Source organism: Notamacropus eugenii, chromosome 4 (assembly GCF_028372415.1).
Source record: "Notamacropus eugenii isolate mMacEug1 chromosome 4, mMacEug1.pri_v2, whole genome shotgun sequence".
In the NCBI taxonomy this organism is placed as follows: domain Eukaryota; kingdom Metazoa; phylum Chordata; class Mammalia; order Diprotodontia; family Macropodidae; genus Notamacropus; species Notamacropus eugenii.
The window spans coordinates 197,606,613-197,631,138 of record NC_092875.1 but is presented as its reverse complement, the minus strand read 5'-3'; the positions used below and the strand labels follow the sequence as shown (position 1 = coordinate 197,631,138).

At 37.6% G+C, this 24,526-nt stretch overlaps 1 long non-coding RNA gene across 3 annotated transcripts; it reads right to left on the bottom strand.

Moving 5' to 3' along the window:
• Positions 1-306: 306 nt before the first annotated feature.
• Positions 307-19,676, bottom strand: LOC140498313 (uncharacterized). Of its 3 annotated transcripts, none has more exons than XR_011965066.1 (3): positions 19,538-19,676; positions 18,599-18,710; positions 307-403 (listed from the first exon to the last, which is right to left on the bottom strand). It is a non-coding gene; the product is annotated as an uncharacterized lncRNA (long non-coding RNA). The 3 variants fall into 3 exon arrangements; XR_011965068.1 differs by lacking the exon at positions 307-403 and adding an exon at positions 2,782-3,470; XR_011965067.1 differs by lacking the exon at positions 307-403 and adding an exon at positions 7,678-8,447.
• Positions 19,677-24,526: the final 4,850 nt, after the last annotated feature.

Here is a 24,526-nt window from a genome sequence, read left to right as displayed (position 1 = left end):
TCATTTCAAAGGTAAAATTTTCTCTTTAATTAAAACAAGTTTAACTACCTTTTATATTCTTTAGCTTGATAATCAAAAAAATGTTCTTTCAAGTTGAATTTTCAGTATATGTTTATCTTAAAAAATTCCTTGGATATATACTCTAATGACATGCTGACCCTATACTTATAGTGTTATCAAATTCCAATAGAAATCGAGGCCACTAATCTCCACATAAAGATCCCTGTGCTGCATATTTAATTAAAAAATAACAAATGTATAGATTTCTTTTTAAATTAATACATCAACATATTAACATTAGATTGGAATTACATGTTGATCCGGTTTGGGCTGGGATTTGGGAGTTTTGTGGGTTGCATGGGACCAATGCGCCACACATTTAACTCCTCTGCTGAACTGGATGCTGCAAAGCAATACACAGAAAAGAAAAGATGTGATTGCTTCCCAGTATACGTTTACACTCTCATTTTCCTAGTCAAGTGATATTGAGACAATTCTACACAAGGCCAGTGTTGCCAAACTGGGAAGTATTGTGTGTCAAACCACCCTCTGTATTGTCTACCCAGAGCTAGGGACACTAGTGAGATTAGCAGAGTCAAGAGGGCAAAGAACCTATATTTTATCTAAATTTTTGTATCTTTTATGTTTTTGTTTTATCTAAATTTTTGTATCTCCCAAACAGTGACCACAGTAAGTGGTCAATACTTACCAAAGGATCATAGGAGCTGGAAGGGACTTTGGAGGTCACTGAATCAATCTCCCACATTTTACAAATGAGGAAACTGAGGCTTATCGAGATTAAGCAACTTGTCTAAGGTTATGCATATAATACATATCTGTGGCAGGGTTTGAACCCAGTTTGATCTGTCTCTAAGTCCAGTAGTCTATCCATTGTGAGCAGGCACCTAACTGATTGATTACCCATATAGAAAATTACCCATACAAAAATTACTGAAATAAGCATTTTGAGAACAAAAAATGAAATAGAGAGCAGGACTTGTCCCTATGGTATGACTGTTAGCAACAACCCTTTCTCTAATTAGTTGTATTTGTGTAGATAACACCACATCTTTTTTCTTTATTTCCCATATGCAGTCAGACACTAAGTCCTTTTGATTTTCTTTTAACTTTTAAATGTCTCTCAAATCTATTTATTTCTTTTCATTCCCACTATTCCCACCATGGTCCATATTCTCATCACCTTACAACTAAATTATGCTTCCCTGCCTCCGCTGTCTCCTCATTATATTCCATCTTGCATACTACTTACTGTCATATTAATCTTCCCTAATCATTGGTTTTTGTTATATTGGAAGTGAGGGTAATAAGTATTTATGTAACACCTCCTATGTGTCAGGCATAATGTTAAGTGTTCTACAAATATCTCATTTGATCCTCACAACAACCTTGTATGTAAGGTTATTATTCCCCTTTTAAAAATGAGGAAACTGAGGCAAACAGAGATTAAGTGACTTGGCCAGCATTCCAGAACCAGTAAGTGTTTGAGGTCAGATTTGAACTCAGATCTTCCTGACTCCAGGCCTGGTACTCAATCCACTGTACCACCTGGTTGGCTCTCACTCCCTTTTTCAAAAACCTTTAAGTAGCTCCCTAATCTCTCAGTAGTTTTACCAGGTTTCATGGAATTCAGATGACTTCCAGATCTCCACATCTTTCCTTCATTTCTCTCCTAAACTCTAGCCCTGCATCATAACCTCCTGGGCATCACCTGAATGTTCCACAGGAACCTCAAATTTAGTATGTTCAAAATGGAGCTCATTATCTCTCTCTCCCCCTCCTAACCCTGTGGGCTCATAATTTCCCTGTCTATGTAATGTACCAGCATCCTTTCTATCAACCACCTCAGTTTCCCAAGTCAACAGACACTGAACCTGCTCTATGTAAATATTTCCAATGGACAGTTTCATTTGACAAAAACCCTCCCCTTCATCTCCAACTCATTGCTAGATTATTCTTCCCTCACAGTCCCACGTTCAATTCTTCATTCACTTTCATTATTTATATCCAATTAATTTCCAAGTTTTGTTGACTTTTTTCCCTGCTTTCAATTCCCAATGCCTCCCCAAAGAGCTGTTAACATCATCTACCTAAAGAACAATTTTGTCCACATCACTTTGCTACCAAAGAAGTAGCTCCCTTCATCCATTAGAATAAAATACAGATTCTTCTTTTTGACTTTTAAGAACCCCTCATAATATAGTTCCAGACTTATTTCACATTATTTCCTTTCATCAACTCTCCATTCTAGCCACAATGTCCCATTTGGTATTCTCTGTTCTCAGTATTCCCCATTCCTTCTCTGGGGCTTTGAACTGACATGCTGTCACTTCTGGAATTCTGATCGACTTTTCTGTGGAAGATTTCTTATTATAGGGTATGTATAAGAATAGCACAGGCTAAGAGGGCAGGGATGAGTTTTGACCTGCATCATTGAAGGGAGTAGCCACAGCAATGAAGACCTGACACAGCTCTCTGCATTTTTCAGTTTAGCTAAGACAATTTTTATTACTTGTGGACACAGAGGAGGGACTTGTTCAGTACAGAAAGAAATGCTATATAGAAGCTTTTCCTCTAACTGTAAGGGGGACAAGGGACAAAAGTATTGAGATATCTATAGATCTTTTAGAAAGACCTATACACACACCATTTAACATACTCTGGGTGCTTAGTACATATTAATATATATATATGTGGATATATATATGTGCTTATTTTCACGTTAATCATGAAAACTACCATCAACCTTCTTTTCTGTCTTCTAGTTTAATAGTACTATTGATATTTCCTACTTTTTCCTTTTTCTCTTACAGATGTTATTATCTGTACAATACATCTGAAAACTATACAGTTTCTTCTTCCTAGAGAATTCCTTAGATTATAGCTAATCTCATAGAAATGACTGTGAATTAGAACCCTTAATGGATCCTCAGAGTTCCATAATTATTTTTACACTGATGATTCTCATATTTGTTTCCATTTTCCATTCCAATGAGATCAACTGAGTTAAAAATGCAAATTACCTTTCATCAGTAAGGAAGAAAAATCCTGGACAACAGCCAACCTTGCCTTGACAGTCATCATGTCAATTGCAGTGGATGGCATTCCAATGAAAAAATGATTATGACAAAAATTATACCCAAATGTCTTCATAACCAGAAACCTGTTCCTCTTTATGGAGTAAAATAAAGAGTCCATTTGGAGTTAGTTATCTCCAGTCCAAAGAGGCCTCATCAGAAGAGCTGTCTTCACACGATGCTTGCCAAGCCAGGACATCAGATCTAATGAAGCGTTCAGGTTATTATCTTTCTTAGTCACTGCAGAATTTTGAAAAGATCCTGTCAAGTTGATAACTTTCTTCTCTTCTGCTTTCAGTTTCAGGAAAGCTCAGTTTAAAGTTTGTTAATGAATTCTTCCACCTCCTTGGTAAAGTCTGGTGGGATTTTGCACCTCTAGTTAAAAAAAAAATAAAGGTAACCTCAGTTATAGGCTTTGCCAAAAAAACCTCAACTAAGATCACAAAGAGTCAGATATGACTGACATAATTGAACAAAAACAATATGCATAGAATGAGATGAAACCTTGTGAATAATCTTATAAGGCTGGGAAAAAAAAATTCCTTGCTTGACAGATTTAAGAAATGTTCACTTGGAGACCAGGAGGTGATTTTCCAGCAGCTCCTCAGATTCTAGATTTAGAGCTAGAGCAGACCTCACAGGCCCATCCAATCCAGATTCTTCCATTTTACAGATAAGCACACTGAAGCCCAGAGATTTTAAGTGACTTGCCCGAGGTCACACAGGCAATAAGTAGTCTCAGAAGGAGAAGATGAACTGAGATTTCCTAACTCTATCCCATATCTTTTTCACTCACCATGCTGGCATAATGCCTTTGCACAATAGCAAGTGTTCTGTGAGTATTTGTTGAACAGAATTGTAACTTCAAAGTCTCTCTTCTATTGCTACAATAGTTTTGACATCTTTTTAAAGTAACTGGGTCAAGTAATATATCATTGTGACTTGGGTAGCTTTCACTTTGCCTTGAAATCATGTAGCCTTATGGAATTTATTATCAGCTTTATTCAAGTGATCAGTATACAAGAAGTATGAGTAAAAGTGTTAAAATTAGGCCTTTAAACCACTATACTACAGTTTAACATCCAAATGAATGTTCTTCACAGAAATAATAACAGCAATGACTCATATTTATAGAGTGTTTAATAGCTTTCAAAGTGCTTGCCTCACAATTGTTCTTTGAGGTAGGTCACCAAAGTAGCATTATCTTCATTGTACAGATGAGAAAGAGAAGTTAAATGATAATCCTAAAGTCAAACCTGGATAATAAGCATTTATTAATTATTTACTATGTATCAACAGTATGCTAAGTGCTGGAGATACTAAGAAAAAAGCAAAAACATAGTACCCAATCTTAAAGAACTTACATTCCAGTGATGGAGACTGCATGCAAACAGTTATGTTTGGACAAGATACATGCAAGATAAATTGGAGATAATCTCAGAAGAGGAGACACTAGCATGGCAGTGGAGGAGAGAGGATGAATGATGGGGCAGCATGGTCCAGGAAAGACTTCTTGAAGAAGGAAGGATTTAAGTTGGGTCTTGAAGGAAGCCAGGGAATCTAGGAGGCAGAGATGAGGAGGGAGAATATTTTAGGCATGTTGTTATTGTTGTTTTGTGACCTTGTGAGGGGTTTTCTTGGCAAAGATATTGGAGTAGTTTGCCATTTCCTTCTTGGGTGGATTAAGGCCAATAGAAATTAAGTGACTTGTCCAGGGTCACATAGCTAGTGGGTGGCTGAGTCTGGTTTTGAACTCAGCCCTTCCTGACTTCTGGCCTAGTGCTCTATTCAATGAGCCACCTAATTGCCTCATTTTAGGTATGGGGGACACCCAATCTAAAGGTAAAAGTATCTTGTTTGAAGAACAGCAATGAGGCCAGTGTCACTAGATCCGAGATTATACAGAGAGGAGTAAAGTGTAAGTTGACTGGAAAGGTAGGAAGAAGTTATGTTTTGATCAGCTTCATTGGCTAAACTGAGGATTCAATATTTAATTGTTGAAGTAATAGAGAGTCACAGTGCTCCATCAGTCACCACCACACCATCCATACGTGGAACCATCGGTTACAACAAATGGAGAAGTTTTGAAAGCTATGGATAGCTTCACTTACCTTGGTAGTGTACTTTCCAGGCATGTACACATTGACAATGAGGTTGATGCATGCATTGCCAAAGCAAGCTTAATGTTTGGGAGGCTCTGAAGAAAATGTGGAATGGAAGAGGTATTAACTGACTACCAAACTGAGGTCTACAGAGCCGTTGGGCTGACCTCATTGTTGCATACCTGTCAAACATGGACAGTCTACCAGAGCCATGCCAGAACACTGAATCATTTCCATTTGAACTGTCTTATGAAGATTCTGAAGATTGCCTGGCAGAATAAGGTAGCAGACACTGAGGTCCTTACTCGAACTAAACTGCCAAGCATTCAAACTATGCTTCAGAGAGCATAGCTCTAATAGACTGGCTACACTGTTCAAATGCAAAATGCATGCTTGCCAAAAAGACTATTTTATGGAGAACTTGCATGGGACAGGCGATCACATGGTAGTCAGAAGCAATACAAAGACACTCTCAATGTCTCTCTCAAGAACTTTGAATTTGATTGTGTGACATGGGAGACGCTGGCACAAGAACACTCAGCATGGTGTGCCCACATCAGAAAGGGTGCTGTACTTTATGAGCAAAGCAAGATTGAGACAGCACAAAGTAAACGCAGGATGCACAAATTTAGAGTATCCACCCCAAATGTTTACACAGACTATCTGTGCCCAATCTGTGGTAGAGAATTCTGAGCTCATATTGGTCTGATCAGCCACAGTCACATCAGCCACATTGAAACTTGAATTTTTCATGGTGATGTCATTTTGATCCTGTTTGAGAATGAAGGACCACAACCAACTGAGGAGGGGAGTGACAGAGCAATACCTGTGCTTTTGGATGATCACTTTAGCAATGGAGTCTCACAAGATAGACTGGAGTGGGGAAAGACCAACCAGAATTTGTAATAGTCTAGATGTAAGGTGATAAGATGATGTCATTACACTGTACCAGGGTAGAGCGCATGGGTGATGACAATGTCTAAAGAGAAAAGGGGATGTTTATGACAGAAGGAAGAAAAGAAAAAAATATTAATTACCTACTATGTGGTAAGCATTTAATAGGTATTATTTCATTTGGTCCTTGTAACAACCCTGAGAGTTGAGGAAACTCAGACAAACAGAGTTTAAATGTTGTACCCTGAGTCACATAGCTAGTAAGTACCAGAGCCTGGATTTGAACTCTGGTCTTCCTGACTCCAGGCCTAGTACTCTAACTTCTGTACTATGTAACTGCTTAGTTGTGAAGATAAAGGACTTTGCAATAGATTTAATGTATTGAGTGAGTGAGATAAAGAATTGGCGAGGGTGCTTGAAATTGAGTGTGGGTAATTGGGAGGGTGGTGATACCTTTGACAGTAATAGGAAAGTTTCAAAGAAAGGACAGTTTTGGAGAAAATATAATGAGTTCTGCTTTGGACAGGTTGAGTTTATGATACCTACAGGATGTTCAGTTTAATGTATCCAATAGGCATTTAGTGATTTGAGACTATAGAAGTCAGGAGAAAGGTGAGGGCTGGAAAAAAAAAAAACAGATCTAAGAATCATTTTCATACGGATGATAGTTGAATCCATGAGAGGTAATGAGATCACCAAATGATATAGAATAGAAAAAAAGAAGGGGTCCCAGGATAGTTCCTTGGAGAACACCCCTGGGTAGTAGACATGTCACATATGAAGATCAGGTAAAGGAACGGAAACAGAGCAATGACACAAGTTGGAGGAGAACCAGCAGAACCAGTGGCAACAAACTATAGAGGAGAGAGTATCAAGTAAGAAAAGGTGATTAACAATGGTAAAGGTTTCTTTAAGATCAAGAAGGGTGAGACATGAGAAAAGGCCATTATATTTGGCAGTTAAGAGATTATTGGTAATGGCAAAAAGCAGTTTCTGTTGAGTAATAATGTTCGAAGCCAGATTGTAAAGCATCTAGGAGCATGAGAGGAAAGGTATCAGAGGCATGTGCACAGCATGGGCCTGGCCTGATTCCAGTGTCAGCACTTTTCACATCATAAAATCCAATTTGATCAGTTACCATATCCATAAGACTGAATCCTTAATGTCTGGTGTTCAATAGTGTCTGACTCTTTGTGATCCCATATAGGCTTTTCTTGGCAAAGATGCTAGAGTAGTTTGCCATTTCCCTCTTCAGAATCCTTAATTAGGATGGGCTATTTCTATCACAAGAGCAAATTTGCGATCACTGAGGAAGTTCACAAGGATTTGTGTTGGCTTTTTGAAGATGATTTTCAGAGAAATGAGTTCCAGAAGCAAGGAAAATACCATGATTAGTGTATTCTTTCCAAGGGGATGACTTTTAAGGTTAAGAGCCCTCACCAAACTGTATACATTTGGTAATGGTGGCTAAAAATTTGATCTTTTACCTTATAGTTATATCTTACAGTTATTGAGTAGCTCCTTTATACAGGAGCCTATGGTAGGCATTTTGAAGGCATAATTATAGAAAGTCTAAGATAGGTTACTTAAGAGAGGGAGACAAGATACATCAATGTGTTCAATAATTACCACAGCACATTACATTTTTTTGGTTTAGCTAAGCCAACTTTTATTACTTGTGGCCACAAGGAAGAGTACCTATCAGTGCAAAAAAAAAAAAAAAAAAGAATACTGTGGGAATGCTTCTCTTCTAGCTATGCAAGATTAGAGCTTTTTTAAAAACAACATTTTGAAGGAAAAAGTCAAATGAAGGTCTTAGACAAGATAAATGGAGATGTACAGAGTTGTTAGATTAATGAAGGCATACAAAGTAGACAAAATAACGGAGAGGAGCAAGGTGGAGAGCAGGGCTCCCTTTAGGCTTAGAACAGATGTTTTTCTAAGCTCAGAAGAGAGATGATCTACTTTGTATTTAGCCTTAAAAGTTTCTTTCCCAGTCTGACATGCCTAGATTAAGTAGATGAAACTTAATTCTTTGTATCTGTCTACAACTACTCTAGGGGTGGGTTGGTACTCAATTTTTCAAAGTTCACAAGCTTTATCTCTCTGTAGTTGTTTGCAGTTATAAAGACTGAGTGGTGGAAACATGTTGAGTGTAGTATGGTACCTCTGCTGTCGCATTCCATGTATCTAGCACCTCTCTCTGTCTGTGTGGTGGTACAAGAATTCAGGGACTTCCATGTCTACAATTGAGAGTAAGGTACAGTGATGCTTCTCCCTCCCTCTTACCAGCTTCTCACTTGGCATCTCTTCTTTGTGTAGCAAAGGTCTTTGGAGGAAGCTGTGTAGCTTTAGACTGAAAAAAATTTTTTGAAGAGTAGTTATGAAGAAGAAAGGTTAGACTTTCATGTACTCTAGAGAGAAGAGTATTTCAGACGTATAGTACACAATATCATTATAGTCTTTAAATTTCTTTTTCTTTTCCCTCTTTTCCTGCTACCAAAAAATAAAACAAAACAAAACAAATGTGAACAGTAATAGCACCTACCTTCTAGGGTAGTTATGGGGATAATATGAGATCTTTGTGTATCAAAGTATTATATAATGCTACCAATTATTATTATTATAAAAAAAATTCTGTTGCTTTTTATCCTTCATTTTTGAAGAGGACCAGTGACATCATGAGTAATGTCTTAACTTGTATGTGAATTAGATTTAAGTGAGGCAGAGTTGCATGAAGTCGTCAGCTTCTTTCTTCTAGAGTCATCAAAATCCAGTGGCAAGATGAAAGTCAGGATGACTGATGATGGTCCCAAATGTAGTGGCTGACTTTGCCATCTTCAATGTCCCAAACACTCCACAGTGCCTGCTTCAACTGCTTTTGTAGCCATTGAAACAATTTGTTCTAATAGCCCACTTCACTGGAGGAGGTCTTCACCACAGGCCACGTGTTTAGGTTAGACATCCCCCAACCCGCTGATAGATTTGAGGCCTGTCAGTTACCCTCAACATGGTGTAGTCCATCTGCTGAGATAGTTTAGTGGGATGTGGCCACTGCAGATGGTATAGCTTCTTGGAGCCACAGGTGAGAGTTGAGTGTCAGGTAGATACCAAAGGTGGATGAGCAAACCTGAAAAGTTCTCAAAAAGCCCTCACCCCAGAGGTACTAGTACTTCTGAACACTGCATAAATCTTCTAAAGATTAGGGCTATCACAGTTTACCTCAATCACTCTCCCTCACAGGAACTGTATTTTTGAGGATATTGTAGATTGAATTTTTGCTTTGCAGATGAGTTCTACTCAATGACCTCCAAAGTCCCTTCCAATCCTAGGGATTCCATAATAAAAAAGTATCCTCTGTGGGTTCACCAAGGGGCAGCTAGGTAGTGCAATGGGTAGAGTACTGGACCTGGAGTCAGGAAGATACGTCTTATAAGTTTGAATCTGTCCTTAGACACTCACTAGGTCTGTGATTTTGGTAAGTCACTTAATTCTGATGGTCTCAGTTTCCTCATCTGTAAAATTAGCAGGAGAAGGAAATGGCAAACCAGTATCTTTGCCAAGGAAATCCCCATGGGATCATGAAGAGTTGGACACGACTGAAAAGCACTGAACAAAAACAACAAATGCATTCATCAAAGTTAGTGTCCTACTGCATTCATCAAGACCAGGGCTGAATAAAAATGTTTTCTCTCCATCTGCTGAAGTGGAATTGCTTTGTGACTCTTATTGCACACTTGATCCCATGACCCCCTGCAGAATCTACAGAGTATTTCACTGTGCTTAAAGAACATCTTGAATTCTGAGCAAATGTTAAATCCCTGGCTGAGTAATTTTTATGCTTCTCCCAACTAGGCAAGAAGAGAGGAAGAACATTTATTTCTCTATCAGTTTAGCAGTATAGCTAGGCTACCACTAGTAAATGCTAGGATATGGAGAGAGGGAGCAGATCTAAGTTCTGGAGAACTCTAAATTAGTCTCTAGATCCATTTGAAATGGTGAGTGGGGGAAGTATGAACAAGAAGTTATAAGAGAAAACAAATCAGATAGAATATGCACCAAGTCTAGGTCAGGTTTTCCAAAGATAATCTATGTTTTCTCTCTCAGAAAGGGAAAACAGGTATTATTTTTCTAAGCAGGTCAGCCAAGGATGATCAATTAATTTGACAAATATGGAAGCACCAGAAATTCAAGGGGACTTAAAGGGATTCTGTGGACTTTATAAGCTAGAGAGCAAAGGCTGCTGGGAGCTCTTCACAAGTGCTAACACTATCTTTCCCCACTGGGGCCCATTTGACATCTTGGGACCAAATTTATTCAAGTAGTGCTTCTGGAAGGTGTAACCTAGCTATGAATCGGGGAGCTTCTGGCTAGGAACATATGTACATTCCTTGGGCCTGTAGTCTACACTAGTAAGCTGTATCTTTTAGTACAGAATTATTGGATCTCCCGTATTTCTTAGACCACAAATTCATCTCTTGTTTAGCTCTTGTCACTAAATTTAGTCATGGGATGTTTGAGTACAGTTCATGATGATGAGCTGTTTGGAGCAATGCTCAGGGAATTATGTTACAACTTGCACCATTGTAAGAAATACTGACATGGATGATATGGCAGACCTAACTCTCTCTGAGGCTACACTTCATCCTAACATGATGAAAGGTGCACCATTCTCCCCAGGGCAGAATTTTGTTTCAATAACTGTGTTCATACTTCTTGAAGACACTTGTTCTAACCAACTATATATTCTATGTCCATTCTACCCTAGCATCATGCCCCATACTTTCATGTCTGTAATAAACTTACCACCACCACCATCATTATCCTTCTCCTCCTCATCCTCACAGCAGCTAACATTTGTAAGGCACCTACTATGTACCCTACATGTAAGTCATAGACTTTCTCTGGGAAACCCATCTGTACTGCATGGGAAGGGACACTGGAGAGTGAAGCGCTGGGAGGATCAGACCAGGAATGTTAACTGATTTGCTACACCTACTTTTAAGGAAAAAGAAAAGAATCCAGAACCAGAAGAGAATTGACAGCATATACAAATAGCTGAAAAAGATAGGCTCACTGGATGAGGTCATTTATTCCAATATAAGAGGAGGAAACTGAGGCCTACAACAGTAACTTTCTTAAGATAACACAACAAATATTTTTCAAAAGTGTATCCTTTCCAGTATTCTTCAACTCTCCACTAAGCAAATTAAAAATTACCAGCAGTTAAAAATACTGCAATATATAGCTAGATAGTAAGGTAAAACAGATTCATACACAAGTCATATCTGAAAATGTGCTTGTTTCTTAATTTTTTATGACCTCTCTGTCAGGGGGTGAATGGCATGTTTTATCTCAAATATTTTGGATTCATGTCAACTCATAACATAAGAAATTTAAGAAACTTTCACGATAATTCAGTCCAACCTTCTTGTTTTACAAAGAAGTGAATTGTGGCACACGATGGTAAAACAGACTTGCCCATGTTTATATTATTAGTTGTAGAACTGCATCTGGGAGGCAGGAATCTAGCACATGGTTCATTATAAAACATTGCATTCCTAATGGGCCACTGTCTCTCTTTCATTTTGGCTGTCATTTACTTTTTAAAAAAAATTGTAATTGCTACTACATTTATGTATGAGTTGATCCAAACCCAGGACAGGATCGAGTGACTGGTACACATGGCCATACTGGGAGTAAATTAGTATGGTCAGGTTTCTGAGCTAATGGATATAATCTTTCCATATTCTCATCTCCACCTATGTCAAATAAATGTAAATGGAATGCTCCTGAGCCCCACTGATGTCAGATTGGTGGAAGTTTTGCTCCCATGAATAGATGAGGAAACGGCAAAGTGAAGGAAGAAATGAGAAGTTGTGTTGGTAGTCAGTAGGAAGAAGAACATGACTAGGTTCAAAGTGTTGACCTAATTGTGATGCCCCTCCATACCTGTCTTCTTCTTTAGACCCTATCAGTTCCTTAGTAGCCAATTTCTTCTTCTCACCTGAGCAATATGCCCTATCATGACACTCTTCCAAGATCTATCCTGCTGATCCTTTGGCACCTTCCTGACATTCTCATCCCTTCTAGAATTTATTTGTCCTGTATGTAATCATTTTCTTTAAGGATAATTAACCTAACAAACCATTTTGCAGTAAGTTTTTTTTTTTAAAATGGCGGATGACATAATGTGACAATAATAATGTAAGGACATACCATGGGCTTACAGCTTAAAACATCCTGGAGTACAATTGAAAAGACAGAAGACTGTAAATCTGATTTGATTAAATAGGATTAAGATGAAATAGGAAGATTATTTTGCTTCATATATCAATACTTTTTTGCAGTTTTAGATTTCATTAGTAAGTGAGTGGTGGTGGAAAGTGTACCAGATGAAGGATCAGAAGATCTACATTCTATTTCTGATTCTGCCACTGATGAGCTATGGGCTGTTGGGAGAGTTATTTAACCCCTCTAACCTCAGTTTCCTCATCTATAAAATTTAGGAATTGGATGAGGTGATTCAAATTTCCTTTCAGTTGTAGATCTCCTTGATTCCTATGAGAGTTCTCTTTCAAGGTGATGTTTTGTTAGGTTCAATATCTTATTCCAAGGGATGAATCTCAAATAGTAGAATTTTAGTTAATATAGTAGGTCTGATAGGAAATATTTTTGTGGGTATGAACTCTTGGTATTTGTCAGATCATTCCTTGTAAGTGTCTTCTTTTTTTTGGCCCCACATAAAACCGACTCTGGTTAGAGGAGAAAGTGGAGGACAGGACTCTTGATCATCAATCAGCTAAGAGGCAATGAGGCAGCAGATGAGAGAGTAAGAGGAATTGCCAAGCCATTTCCTCATTTTGAAAAAACACTAACGCAGTGGTTTGCTTGATACCTCCCTAGAAAGTATGGAATGATTCTTGGAATGGTTTTTCTAAGACAGTTTCCAGAAACGCTTGTTGGGACAAAAATGTTTCATTCTTTAGACACACTGCCAGGATTTATTTTGTCTGAAAACATTTTTCTCGTTTTATGAAGACACTGGCTTAAATGTCATGCCCCTAACCTGGTTTGTCAAGCAGCAAATGACAGAAATGAACAGAGATCAACTGTAGTGTATTTGACAATTTACTTTAAAATAATGATCTCAGATTCTAAAAGGAAATGACCTCTGATATAAACATTTTTGCTTAGTGATGACCAAGGACAAGATAATGTTTATGCAGTTATTTTCAGTACTCCTGAGTACTGTAAAAATAGATGATCACATAAAAGGAAAGAGACACTGAGATGGGTCAGCATTTCTGAGGTCAAGGCTAGCATAGTAGGTTTGTTCCTACATTCAACCCATACTTAATTCATAAGTATTCAGGCTACCTTCATTACTAGGATGTTACATCCACAGAGACACTGCATGAAAAATTAATTTTGTCATATTAATGGATATCTTGTAGTGGCAAGTTTGGTGGAAATATTCAAGGCTGTTGACTATATATGTGCATGCATTTATGTAGTCAGCCCAATGGAGTGTTGTTATTTTTCAAAGGGAAGCAGCCGTATGTATGTGGGAGTGGAAGGGAAAACACATTTTTATACATGGGTTTTGTTTTTCTTCCTTCTTAACAGGAGTACTTAACAAACAAATTCTGTGCTGTATAGCTGAGAAGCAACATTGTAAAAATGGGAAGCAGGCTTTCCAAGGATTTACTCATTGTATATTTTAAGCAGAACACCGAGAATTTCACTCTTCTCTAGGGTGAGTCCAAGACAGTCATCTAGTATTCAGTATTTCTGGTATTCTCATTGGGTCAAGTGACCATGAAGTCAGATGGAATGGAATTTCGAATGTATACAGTGGACCTCTGCTATAGATAATGAGTTTAATAATATTTCTGTCTATCACAGCATTACTTTTTAATGTCTCCCATTAATTCTATTTTCTAAAAACTAAATTTTTCTAAAGCTGTGCTTTATAAGGCCTAGGATGGGGTAGTAGAAAGAACTTGGAACTCAGTGGCAGGAAAGGTTTGGAAAAGTCAAATATGTCAGACTCCAGGAATATAAAGCAAAATTGAAACAGTCTCTGACCTAAAGGAGTTAGTTTTTTTCAGGAGGATATACATATGCTTGGATAAGGAAATAAATAGAATAGAGAAGAGGAACGAGAGGGGAAGGAAATAAACATTTGCTAAATGCCTACATACCAGACACTATGTTAAGTACCCTTTATAAACATCTTAATTGTCCCTCTCCATTTTATTGATGAGGAAACTGAGACAGAGTGAGGTTAAGTGACTTGTTCAGGGTTATATAGTAAATGTTTGAAGTTAAAATTTTAACTCAGGGCTTTTCATTCCAGGGTCAGTCCTCTATTCACTATGATACCATACTGTTTCTACATAAACAATATTTTATAATGTAATATAATTGTAATATACAAAGTTACACAAAGTAATTTCAAGAGTAGGGGAAACTAACAACTAAGTGAAGTAAGAAGGGCTTCATGAAGAGAGTATTGTCTGAGTTATGCTTTGAAGGGAGCAAGGAATTCTAAGAGGCTAAATGAGAAATGAGGGAAACACGGAGGACACCTAGGCAAACTCACAGAGATAGGAGGTGAATATAGGAAACAGCAAAATAGCATGTGACAAGAGGCACTAAAATAAACTGGAGAGAAAGATAGCATTCTGATGATGGTGGGTCATGTCAAATCGAAGATTTTATATTTTGCTTTAGAGACAACGGGGAACTATTGAAGGTTTTTAAGTAAAGAAGTTATGTGGTTATACCTGTGTCTTAGAAACTATAATTCAGTAGTATGGAGGATGGGTCAGAGAAAAAAGGAAATGGAGGCAAGGGTTAGGAGACTATTGAGACTTCTGAGGGCCAGAAGCTAAGCGGTGTCAATGGGAACCCAGAGAAGTGGATAGATATGAAAGAAGTCATCAGGTTAGAAATAACATGCATTATCAATTGATTGGATGAGTGTGATGGTACCAGGAGAGAAGGGAAGTGTTTAGGACTTGTTTTGTGAATCTTAGTGAATTGCAGGATTGTGGTGTTTTCTACATCAACAGAAAATTAGAAGGAGGAATGATTTAGGGGGAAAGATAATGACTTTCATTTTGGGCATGCTGAATTTTAGATGCCTATGAGACACCCAGGTGGAGATGTCTGGCACACAGTTAGTGATGCATAACCAGAGTTCAGACAAGACCTTTGAGCTTGTTATATGAAGATGAGAGTTACCAGATTACCAAGATCACAGAGTATATAGATCTCCAAAGGTAAGAATATATATAGAGAAGAGGGTTCTTGATAGAATTCTTCCTCTGATATGAACTGTTTTGTGATTAGGAGCATATCATGTAATCCCCCTGTTTTACTTTTCTCATTTGTGGAGTGAAGGCAAGAATATCTATGGTAACTCCATCATACGGTTGTTGTAAGAATCAAATGAGATATTATATTTGAAGCCCTTTATCAATGTAAGCTCTTATTAAAGTGGTTTGCTTTCCTTGAATACCTGAATACTATATAGAGTTGATATCAAAGTAACAACTTGAAGGTACTTTTATAATTTATGTAGTTTTTGGTGGAACAATTTTCTCATTTCCTTAAAATTTTTTTTGGAAGAAGTCTCCTGGTTGATTTTGATAGTTACTATAACTTTCTAGATTTGGGTTTGCAAGGCTAACATTCCAAAGATGATTATTCCTGGGTATTTTATCTGCATATTTGGCAAGCTGCCATCACTTGGTGTTGACTTTATGGTCCTAGTAGTCTACCACAATTAAATGGTGAAGAGTTACATATTCTGTCACTCAATTATTCTACTATCAGACATAAGTATGAATATCAGCAAGGGAGCTAGGTGGTACAATGGATAAAGAGCTGGGCCTGAAGTCAGGAAGACAAATCTTCCTGAGTTCTAATCTGACTTCAGACACTTCCTAGCTTTATGGTCCTGGGCAAGTCACTTACTCCTGTTTGCCTCAGTTACCTTATTTGTAAAATGAGCTGGAGAAGGAAATGACAAACCACTGCAGTATCTTTGCGAAGAAAATCCCAAATGGGCTCACAAAAAGTTGGAAATTACTGAACAACATGCATATTAGCTAGTATTATAGCTTATTTAAAATAGATAATACACAAATTGTTGCAAGACAGAAATGAAGACAACCAGGGATAATCATTGTTTCCCATTACTTCATAATGAATAACCAATGTTGTAACCCCAGACTTGACTATCCCCAAACCTGTCTTAGAATTAGACCTTAATGCAACTTGTCATCTGCTTTAGGATCTTGAATCAGCTTTGTATTAAAAACTCTTACATGTGCTTTTAGTGGTTTCTCTACAATGCAACCACAAGTCAGTCACCTTTTATTGCACTTGAGCTGTAAGCTAATAAGAATGGTTTGTTCATCTATAAGGTCACTCCCATAGTGTTCACTTTTACTCATTTTATCTTCTTTCAATTCAAAGTGAAGCAGAAAGAGAAAGAAACACTTATTCATGTAACCATGCTATTATCTAGGCCCACCTGAGGCTCTCTCCACCTCAGGCTCAGTTTCTAGTCATGCTGCTGTGCTGTTTTTGTTTTTCAGTCCCATCAGTCATGTCCAACTCTCCATGACCCCATTTGGGGTTTTCTTGGCCAAGGTACTGGAGTGGTTTGCCATTTCCTTCTCCAGCTCATTTTTACAGATGAGAAAACTGAGGCAAACAAGGTTAAGCGACTTGCCAGGGTCACACAGCTACTAAGGGTCTGAGGTCTGATTGGAGCTCACGTCTTCCTGATTTCAGGTCTGGCTCTCTACCCATTGCACCACTGGCTATCCCATCATACTTTTCCCTAATAGCAAACTTCTACATTTTCTGAAGCTAGATCTGAGTAGTGCTACTACTTTAGAAACAATGGTAAATTTCCTCATCTGTAAAATTCTAGGTTTGCCCTGGACGACCTCTAACAAAGAGGATGACCTCTTTGGCTCTTAGTCTACTATTCTGCATACAGCTCTCACTCTAACAGACTTCCATCCTTTTTGTGAGCCTAATTCTAATTGAGTGTGCTATTGCTTATATTCGAAGTCTATATATATAATTTAAAAACACATTTAAATAGAATGTGAGAATGTCTGAAAAACAGAAATATGATTTCTTAACAGTGACATATCTCAAAGTATCTGTAAGAGCATTCCTATATCTACTATCCCTATATTGTCACTGAGGTGTTATAGGCAGAGTGCTGGACTCTGAGACAGGGAAGACCTGAGTTCAAATCTTACTTCTGACACCAACTGTGTGACTTTGGGAAAATCACTCAATCTCTCTGTGCTTATTTGATAAAATGGAAATAATCATAAACACAACTCCCTCACAGGCTTATTGCAAGGACCATACATTAGTATGGTCCTTGCAATACAAGGATCATAAATCAATATGATCCTTGCGACACAAGGATATATACTGCAGTATAATTGGATACAACATGAGTAGGATCCTTACAATGCATTAAATGCAAATAAAGCATTTTGCTAATGTCTAAGACTATATAAATTTGAGCTGTTATTCCTTTAGGTGGCCATTAACAAAACTGATACATACTTCCTGGGTGTGTATATGTCAGGGGTGTGAATAAGTAAGAAATTTAAAGATTTCAGAATGTAATACTCCAAATTTCCTGTGATACTCAAAGGACATTCTTTATCAGACTATAAAAAATATTCTCCAGTCCAGCAGGGGAGGAGGGTGCTTTTCACTATGCAGGAGAAGAAAAATAGACCAGAATTATTATTTTTTCTTCTTGGTCATAATTCACTTAGAAAAGGAGAAGCATTTCCTCCCATTTCCCCAGGGTACAGCAATGTGGCCTTTAGAAATAGAGAGAAAAGAAATCTCTTCCCCTACTGATCACTGGAATTCTCCCAAATCATAGTAAAATGACGTGGGCTTCCCTCGGTCATTTGTGTCCTGATTTCTGACCTGTGGATGACAGAAATGATTGGCAGAATAGCACAGTTCTTGCTTCTCTCCAAAGCTATAAATTATCTCATTTGCTACGTCTTGAGATGTGATTACTGCTGCAGTAAAAACAATATAAAGAATCGTTTTCTAGAATACTGGACAGAAAAAAGAAGTGGGAAAGGACTTCAGAATCCATTTGATTCAATAGGCACCTACAACCTGGCTTCATAGAGCAGAGGTCAGAAAGGCATGGCCTTTTCGTAAATATCTCTCTCTGAGGAGCCCCTTTAAGAGTGTCCATACCCTACCATGGCATAGAAATGGGTAAAAGTCTGACAAAACACCATAAAAATGCTAAGCACTGTCAAGGGAAGTTTCAGTTCTCACTGTCCCCCTACCCCCTATTTCATACTCCCTGTAATGTTTTATAAATGAGGCAGTCAATCCCAATTCAAGCTCCAAAAGGAACAGAGCACCATGGGATGGTTGCCTCAGCTAGAATCCCAGAATCCGGCTGATGAGTTTTTTACTTACACTTTGTTTTTGCTGATATTTTGGTACAGTGAAACTGAGCATTTTGTATTGGGTGAAGATGTCCAGGTCTGGACCCCTGAGGCTCTGGAGGCACCATCTGTTCACTGCCTTTCTGAAAAAAAAACAGAAAAGTTCCTTGCCTTGTTTCAGCAAGCTCAAGAGAATGAGTTTCTCCAGTGATCAGTTGCTGAAAAACCAAGGCACACAGAAAAATACACATGCATAACCATTTAAAATTGCTCTAGCGGAAAGCAACATTAAATATGGAAAACATTCCACTCTAATAAGGCTTTGCCTATTTAGATTCTTCCACTCCTATGTAGGCCAGCTGTCTATCTGTGCTTTCGTCCTTTTATGAGAGGTTGAAAAACATAACAAAGGGAGGAGTCATGAACTCCACTCTATTTCAACTTTTGTGAATTTCATTCATATCCTTATTGGTATTTAGAGAGATTATTTTATGATTTAATTTCCTTGCATTTTTATTGAGAAAGATAAGGCACATAAAGATGTGTATTAGTGCAACAGAATCTTTTTATTTTAAAAGAAGCATTTCAAAAGCCATTATATAGGAGATGAGGGGAAATGTGTAGGTGGTTTCTATCCAGCTCCTAGTGAGAGGTATTAAGAAGACGTGGGCTTCATGCCAACTGGAATAGAAGGAAGTTCAAAATTTTGTGGCTCGTGGAGAGTGACCTGAATTCCAGTCTCTATAAACACTCTCCCACCTTGTCAATGAAAGAGAGAGCTCTCAGCTGGCTCCACTTTATTTCTATTTATACAACAATGATTTTTTTTTTTGATCTCTCCTTTGCCTTTACTTCATAAGAATATCCTACTAGCTTGAAGAGGCTGGCAGGAGGATTCTATAGTATAGTGGAATGAATGATAAATATAGAGCTAAAGAATCTAGGTGTGACTCATGCCTCAGTAACATACTTGATGTGTGACACGAAGCAAGTCTCATCTCCTTTGGGTCTCAATTTTCTGATGCTTGGATTGAATGAGCTTCAGTGTCCCTTCTGGGTCTATTATATGATGCTTTACAGATCAGCATAAAAGGCTGAGATGGGGCGGGGTTTCCCTACTCTTCTTTGAAAGGATATCAGATAGACAATGGATTAGAATTCTAGTGCCTGGAGGTTCTACAAACTTCATTCTTCAGAGAAAACCTTCCAAAGGTCCAGTCTCAGATAAGACCAAAAAGTCGAGATGGATTTTTTTGGGCTCCTTATTACTCCCCTATTCATAAATACTTAAAAATTATTTTTAATTTATGGAATGAAACAAGCATTTCTATAACATAATACAATAAAAAGATGATTGCACGTGAAACTATAAATCTGCTATGAACAACTTGTTTTTCCTTTCAAATATACAACAGAATTATCAAGCACATTCTTTTTTCCCCTACCCCCCCACTCCACCCTAGAGATAGTTACCATTACACTCAAATAGACATATAAATGTAAAATTATTCTATACATATTTGTATTTATCAGTTCTTTTTACTGTGATGCCCACAGTGTCTTTCTTCATATGTCCTTTATAGTTAATTTGGGTGTTTATAATAGTCAAAATAACATATTCAGTCAAAGTCATTCTTAAAAGAATATTGCTATTACTGTAAACAAAGTTATCTTGGTTGTGTTCTTTAATTATTTTGTGCAGGTCTTTTCAATTTTTTTCATGTTTCATGCTCATTGTTTCTTATAGCACAGTAATATTCCATCACAATAAGATACCACAACTCATTCAGCTGTTCCCCAATTCATGGACATCCTGCAATTTCCAGTTCTTTATTACCACTAAGAGAGCTGCTGTAAGCATTTTAGACCATATAGGTTCTTTTCCTTTTTCCCTAATCATCATTGGAAATAGACCAAATTGATAAATGGTCAAAGGATTTGAATATCCAGTTTTACAATGAAGAAATCAAAATAATTTATAGTCATATGAAAGAATATTCTAATAATTATTGATTAGAGAAATGCAAATGAAAACAACCCTGAGATATCATTTTCTACCTTCCAGATTATTTAAAATGATTGAAGGGGAAAGTGACAAAAGTTGGAGGGGTTATGGAAAAATTTGGGATGCTAATTCATTGTTGGTGGAATTGTGAACTGATCCAACCATTTTGGACAGTAGTCTGGGATTATGCACAAAGAGTTATTAAAATACCTGTACTCTTTGACCCAGCAATAACGAACTTTTTAGTATTCTTTTTTTATACTATGTGTCAGTGGTCATATTATTATTTTTAAATTAAATTAATTTATTTACTTTTAATTTTCAACATTCACTTTTATAAGATTTTGAGTTCTAAATTTCCCCCTCTCTTTTCCCTTTGCCTTCCTAAAGATGGCACGCAATCTGATGTAGGCTATCCATGTGCAATCGTATTAAACACATTTCCACATTAGTCATGTTGTAAAAGAAGAATCAGAACAAAAGAGAAAAACCATGAAAAAGAAAAAAAGAGAAAATAGTCTGCTTCGATCTGCATCCACTCTCCATAGTTCTTTCTCTGGATGTGGATAGCATTTTCCATCATGAGTCTGAGATCATTGCACTGCTCAGAAGATTTAAGTCTATCAAAGTTGGTCTTTGCACAGTGTGGTTGTTACTATGTATAGTGCTCTCCTGGTTCTGCTCACTTCACTCAGCATCAGTTCATATAAGCCTTTCCAGGTTTTTCTGAAATCTGTCTACTCATCATTTCTTATAGAACAATAGTATTCCATCACATTTACATACCACAACTTCTTTAGTCATTTCCCAATGGATGGGCATCCTCTCAGGTTCTAGTTTTTTGCTACCATATAAAGGGATGCTATAAATATTTTTGCACATGTCAGTCCTTTTCCTTTTTTTATGATCTCTTTGGGCTACAGACCTAGTAGTGGTGTGTGTGTGTATGTGTGTGTGTGTGTATGTGTGTGTGTGTATGTGTGTGTGTGTTTGTCCTTTATTGCCAAAGAAGACTATGCCATCATAGAAATAATGACATGACTTGCACTTGACTTTGTTTTGAGTGAGTGAGGGCTGTGCAGGTTACCAGCCTCCCTTCTCCTCCAGAGTCATCTGAATCCAGTGGCCAGATATTCATCAGGATGACTGTAGATGACCCAGGATGAGGCAGTTGGGGTTAAGTGACTTGCCCAAGGTCACACAGCTAGTGAGTGTCAAGTGTCTGAGGTGAGATTTGAACTCAGTTCCTCCTGACTCCTGAACTGGTGCTCTATCCACTGCACCACTTAGCTGCCCCCCTAGTAGTGGTATTACTGGGTGAAAGGATATTCACAGTTTTATAGCCCGTTGGAGATAGTTCCAAATTTTTCTCCAGAATGGTTGGATCAGTTCACAATTCCATAATGGTCATGTTATTATCTTGATTACTTCTATCATAAAAGAAAATGTTTCCATGAATTAATTCATACACATAAACACACATTAAAGGTATTATTGACTTGAACTGTTTATCTTGGAGTCAGGAAGATTTGAGTTCAAATCCTGCCTGTGTGTCCCTAGTGGGTAGGACACTTTGTCTCTCTATACCTCATTTTTAAAATTGTAAATTAAAGGTGTTAGACTAGATAGAGCATTTATGAAGCACTTACTATGTGCTAAGCACTGTACTGAGTGCTGTGTGAGGGTATGCAAATATACACATGTGACAGTTCTTGCTTTTGAGGAAATGATATTGTAATGAGGAATACAACACATTAAAATTTTGTGGTACTTGGAAAGAGGCAAGGAAGGGCATTTCAGCAAGAGAAGAGAGTGGATAGTGTCCAAAAAGTTAAGGGAAGAGTGATGTGATGCATGGTTGAACTGACATATTTCCAAAATGGTGCTCCTGAGGAGGTGTCCCAATGAGAGGAGGGCCCTGGGGCAGTGGATTCCCAGTGTGCCAATGTGGAGGAGAAGGAATCCAGAGAGAGTCAAGGAGAGATGTTCTCTCAATTCTAATTCTATAATCCGATGGTCCCAGATTATTTGTAGAGTTCACTAGAGAAGACAACATTTAAGTTGAAAGAAAGATTAAATGGAATTTCAGGCCATATGACAACATAACAGATCAGATCATTAGAGAGTTGAGGATCTTCCAAGAGTCTCCCAGTTGACATGGGATGAGGACATATATCAGGCTGCTTGACTCTACCACCTTCTTTTTTTAAAACCACATTTCTTATTTAGGGATCTAGCCACTCAATTATTATTATTTATTAGCCCCATTTTACAGGTGATAAAATTGAGCCAAATGGAAATTAAATGATTTGCCCAGGGTCACAATGCATGTAAATGTCTGAGGTTGGATTTGTACTCAGGTCTTCCTGACTCTAGGCCCAGCACTGTATCTACTGTGCCACCTAGATGCCCTAAAAATATTCCAATGGAGTATGTATGTGTGTGTGTGGTGTTTTAGGAAATTTTGAAACATAAATTCACATAACAAGAATTCTAGCATTTCATATTTTGGAAAGGAAAATAATCCCTAAAATTATAATTCTCACACAGAATCTTTGTTGTCATCAGGATACCAGGCTTTCATAAAACCAGAATTGTTCTGGCCCATGTTTAATAACTAACTCTTGAAAAAAAGGTATATGATGTCACTTTTAAGTTTAATTGCATTATTATCATTTTTTCATCACTTTTTTTTAACTCTGGGAAATCAATGAAGGAATAAATCAAGGTCTGATTTATAGCATCTGCTGATTTGCAAGGTATAAATTCTTACTGTAAAAATTTAACCATCAGCTCTCACAAACCAGTACAAGCTAGCTTTATTATATTACTGTGGAGAACATAGTCTGTAAAATGTTGGTTTAAATAGAAGCTTATAATGCACTGTATTGATGTATTAAAGGTACATTCTGTAAGGCATAAGGTAGATCAACATTTTATTAGTGAAAGGAGAACAAAGAAAAATAAATTTAGACCAGTGTGATTTATTTGCTACAGGCAGACCTGTAACTTGGGAAGTTCTACCACACGAAACCTTGGACACAAAGGGATCTTTGGCTCAGAACTATAACAGTTCAAAAGAATATTTACTGGAGACAACTCTTGAGAGTGGAGAAGTTTTAATTTTTTCAAAGTTATGATAATGAGTCAAAGTCTCACCTTATTGTATATGGTATATGAGTAGCCAATATAGGAAAGAAAAAGTGAGGAAACTGTGCCTTGGAGCTTTATTTTATTTAGCAGAGTGCTGCCTATAAAATCCAAATGGAGGTTTTTGAGTTAGTCTCATCTATGATATGTTGCCTTAGGCCAGTCTGGATTTGACAAGCATATCATTTGTTTTATTTTTTATTTTTTTTGCTACTACAAAGACTTCATCTTGAACAAAAGAAGTTTCAAGCTCCCAGATGTTTCCATATTTTGGGGGATATTAAAGTGTCCAGCTAAAATGATGACTCCAATGGTACTGTAAAGAGCATTTGCCTGTTTGATATCTTTTCCATCTCTGTTGCTTTTGAAGGTCTAGTCTGATTTCTATAATCTTTCCTTCCACCTGGAACAGCATCTCCTAATTCTTTCCCTCCTATTACTATCATTTCTGCCTTAATCCAGGCTTCCTAATTAGGACCCTATGGGTCCAATTTTGTTATCCACATGAGTTTTCTGCCTTTCCCCATTAACATTTATTTCCTTAGGTTGGATGCTCCCAGAGGGTTATTGCCATATTACTTAACTCACTTTGTAAGCAGTATGGCCAAGCTCAGGCCCATTAGCATTAGCTTTTTGATGACAGGGAAGATGAGGAGGATATCCTATAAAAGCTGGTTTCTGTCAGATGTGACAGTGAATAGTCCACCATGGTATTGATGCCAATTGGTGTATCTGCTGTGGAAACAAGGTGTGACAATCTGGCCCTCCCCCCCCAGTGTTGGAAGAGATCCCTACTAAGTAGCC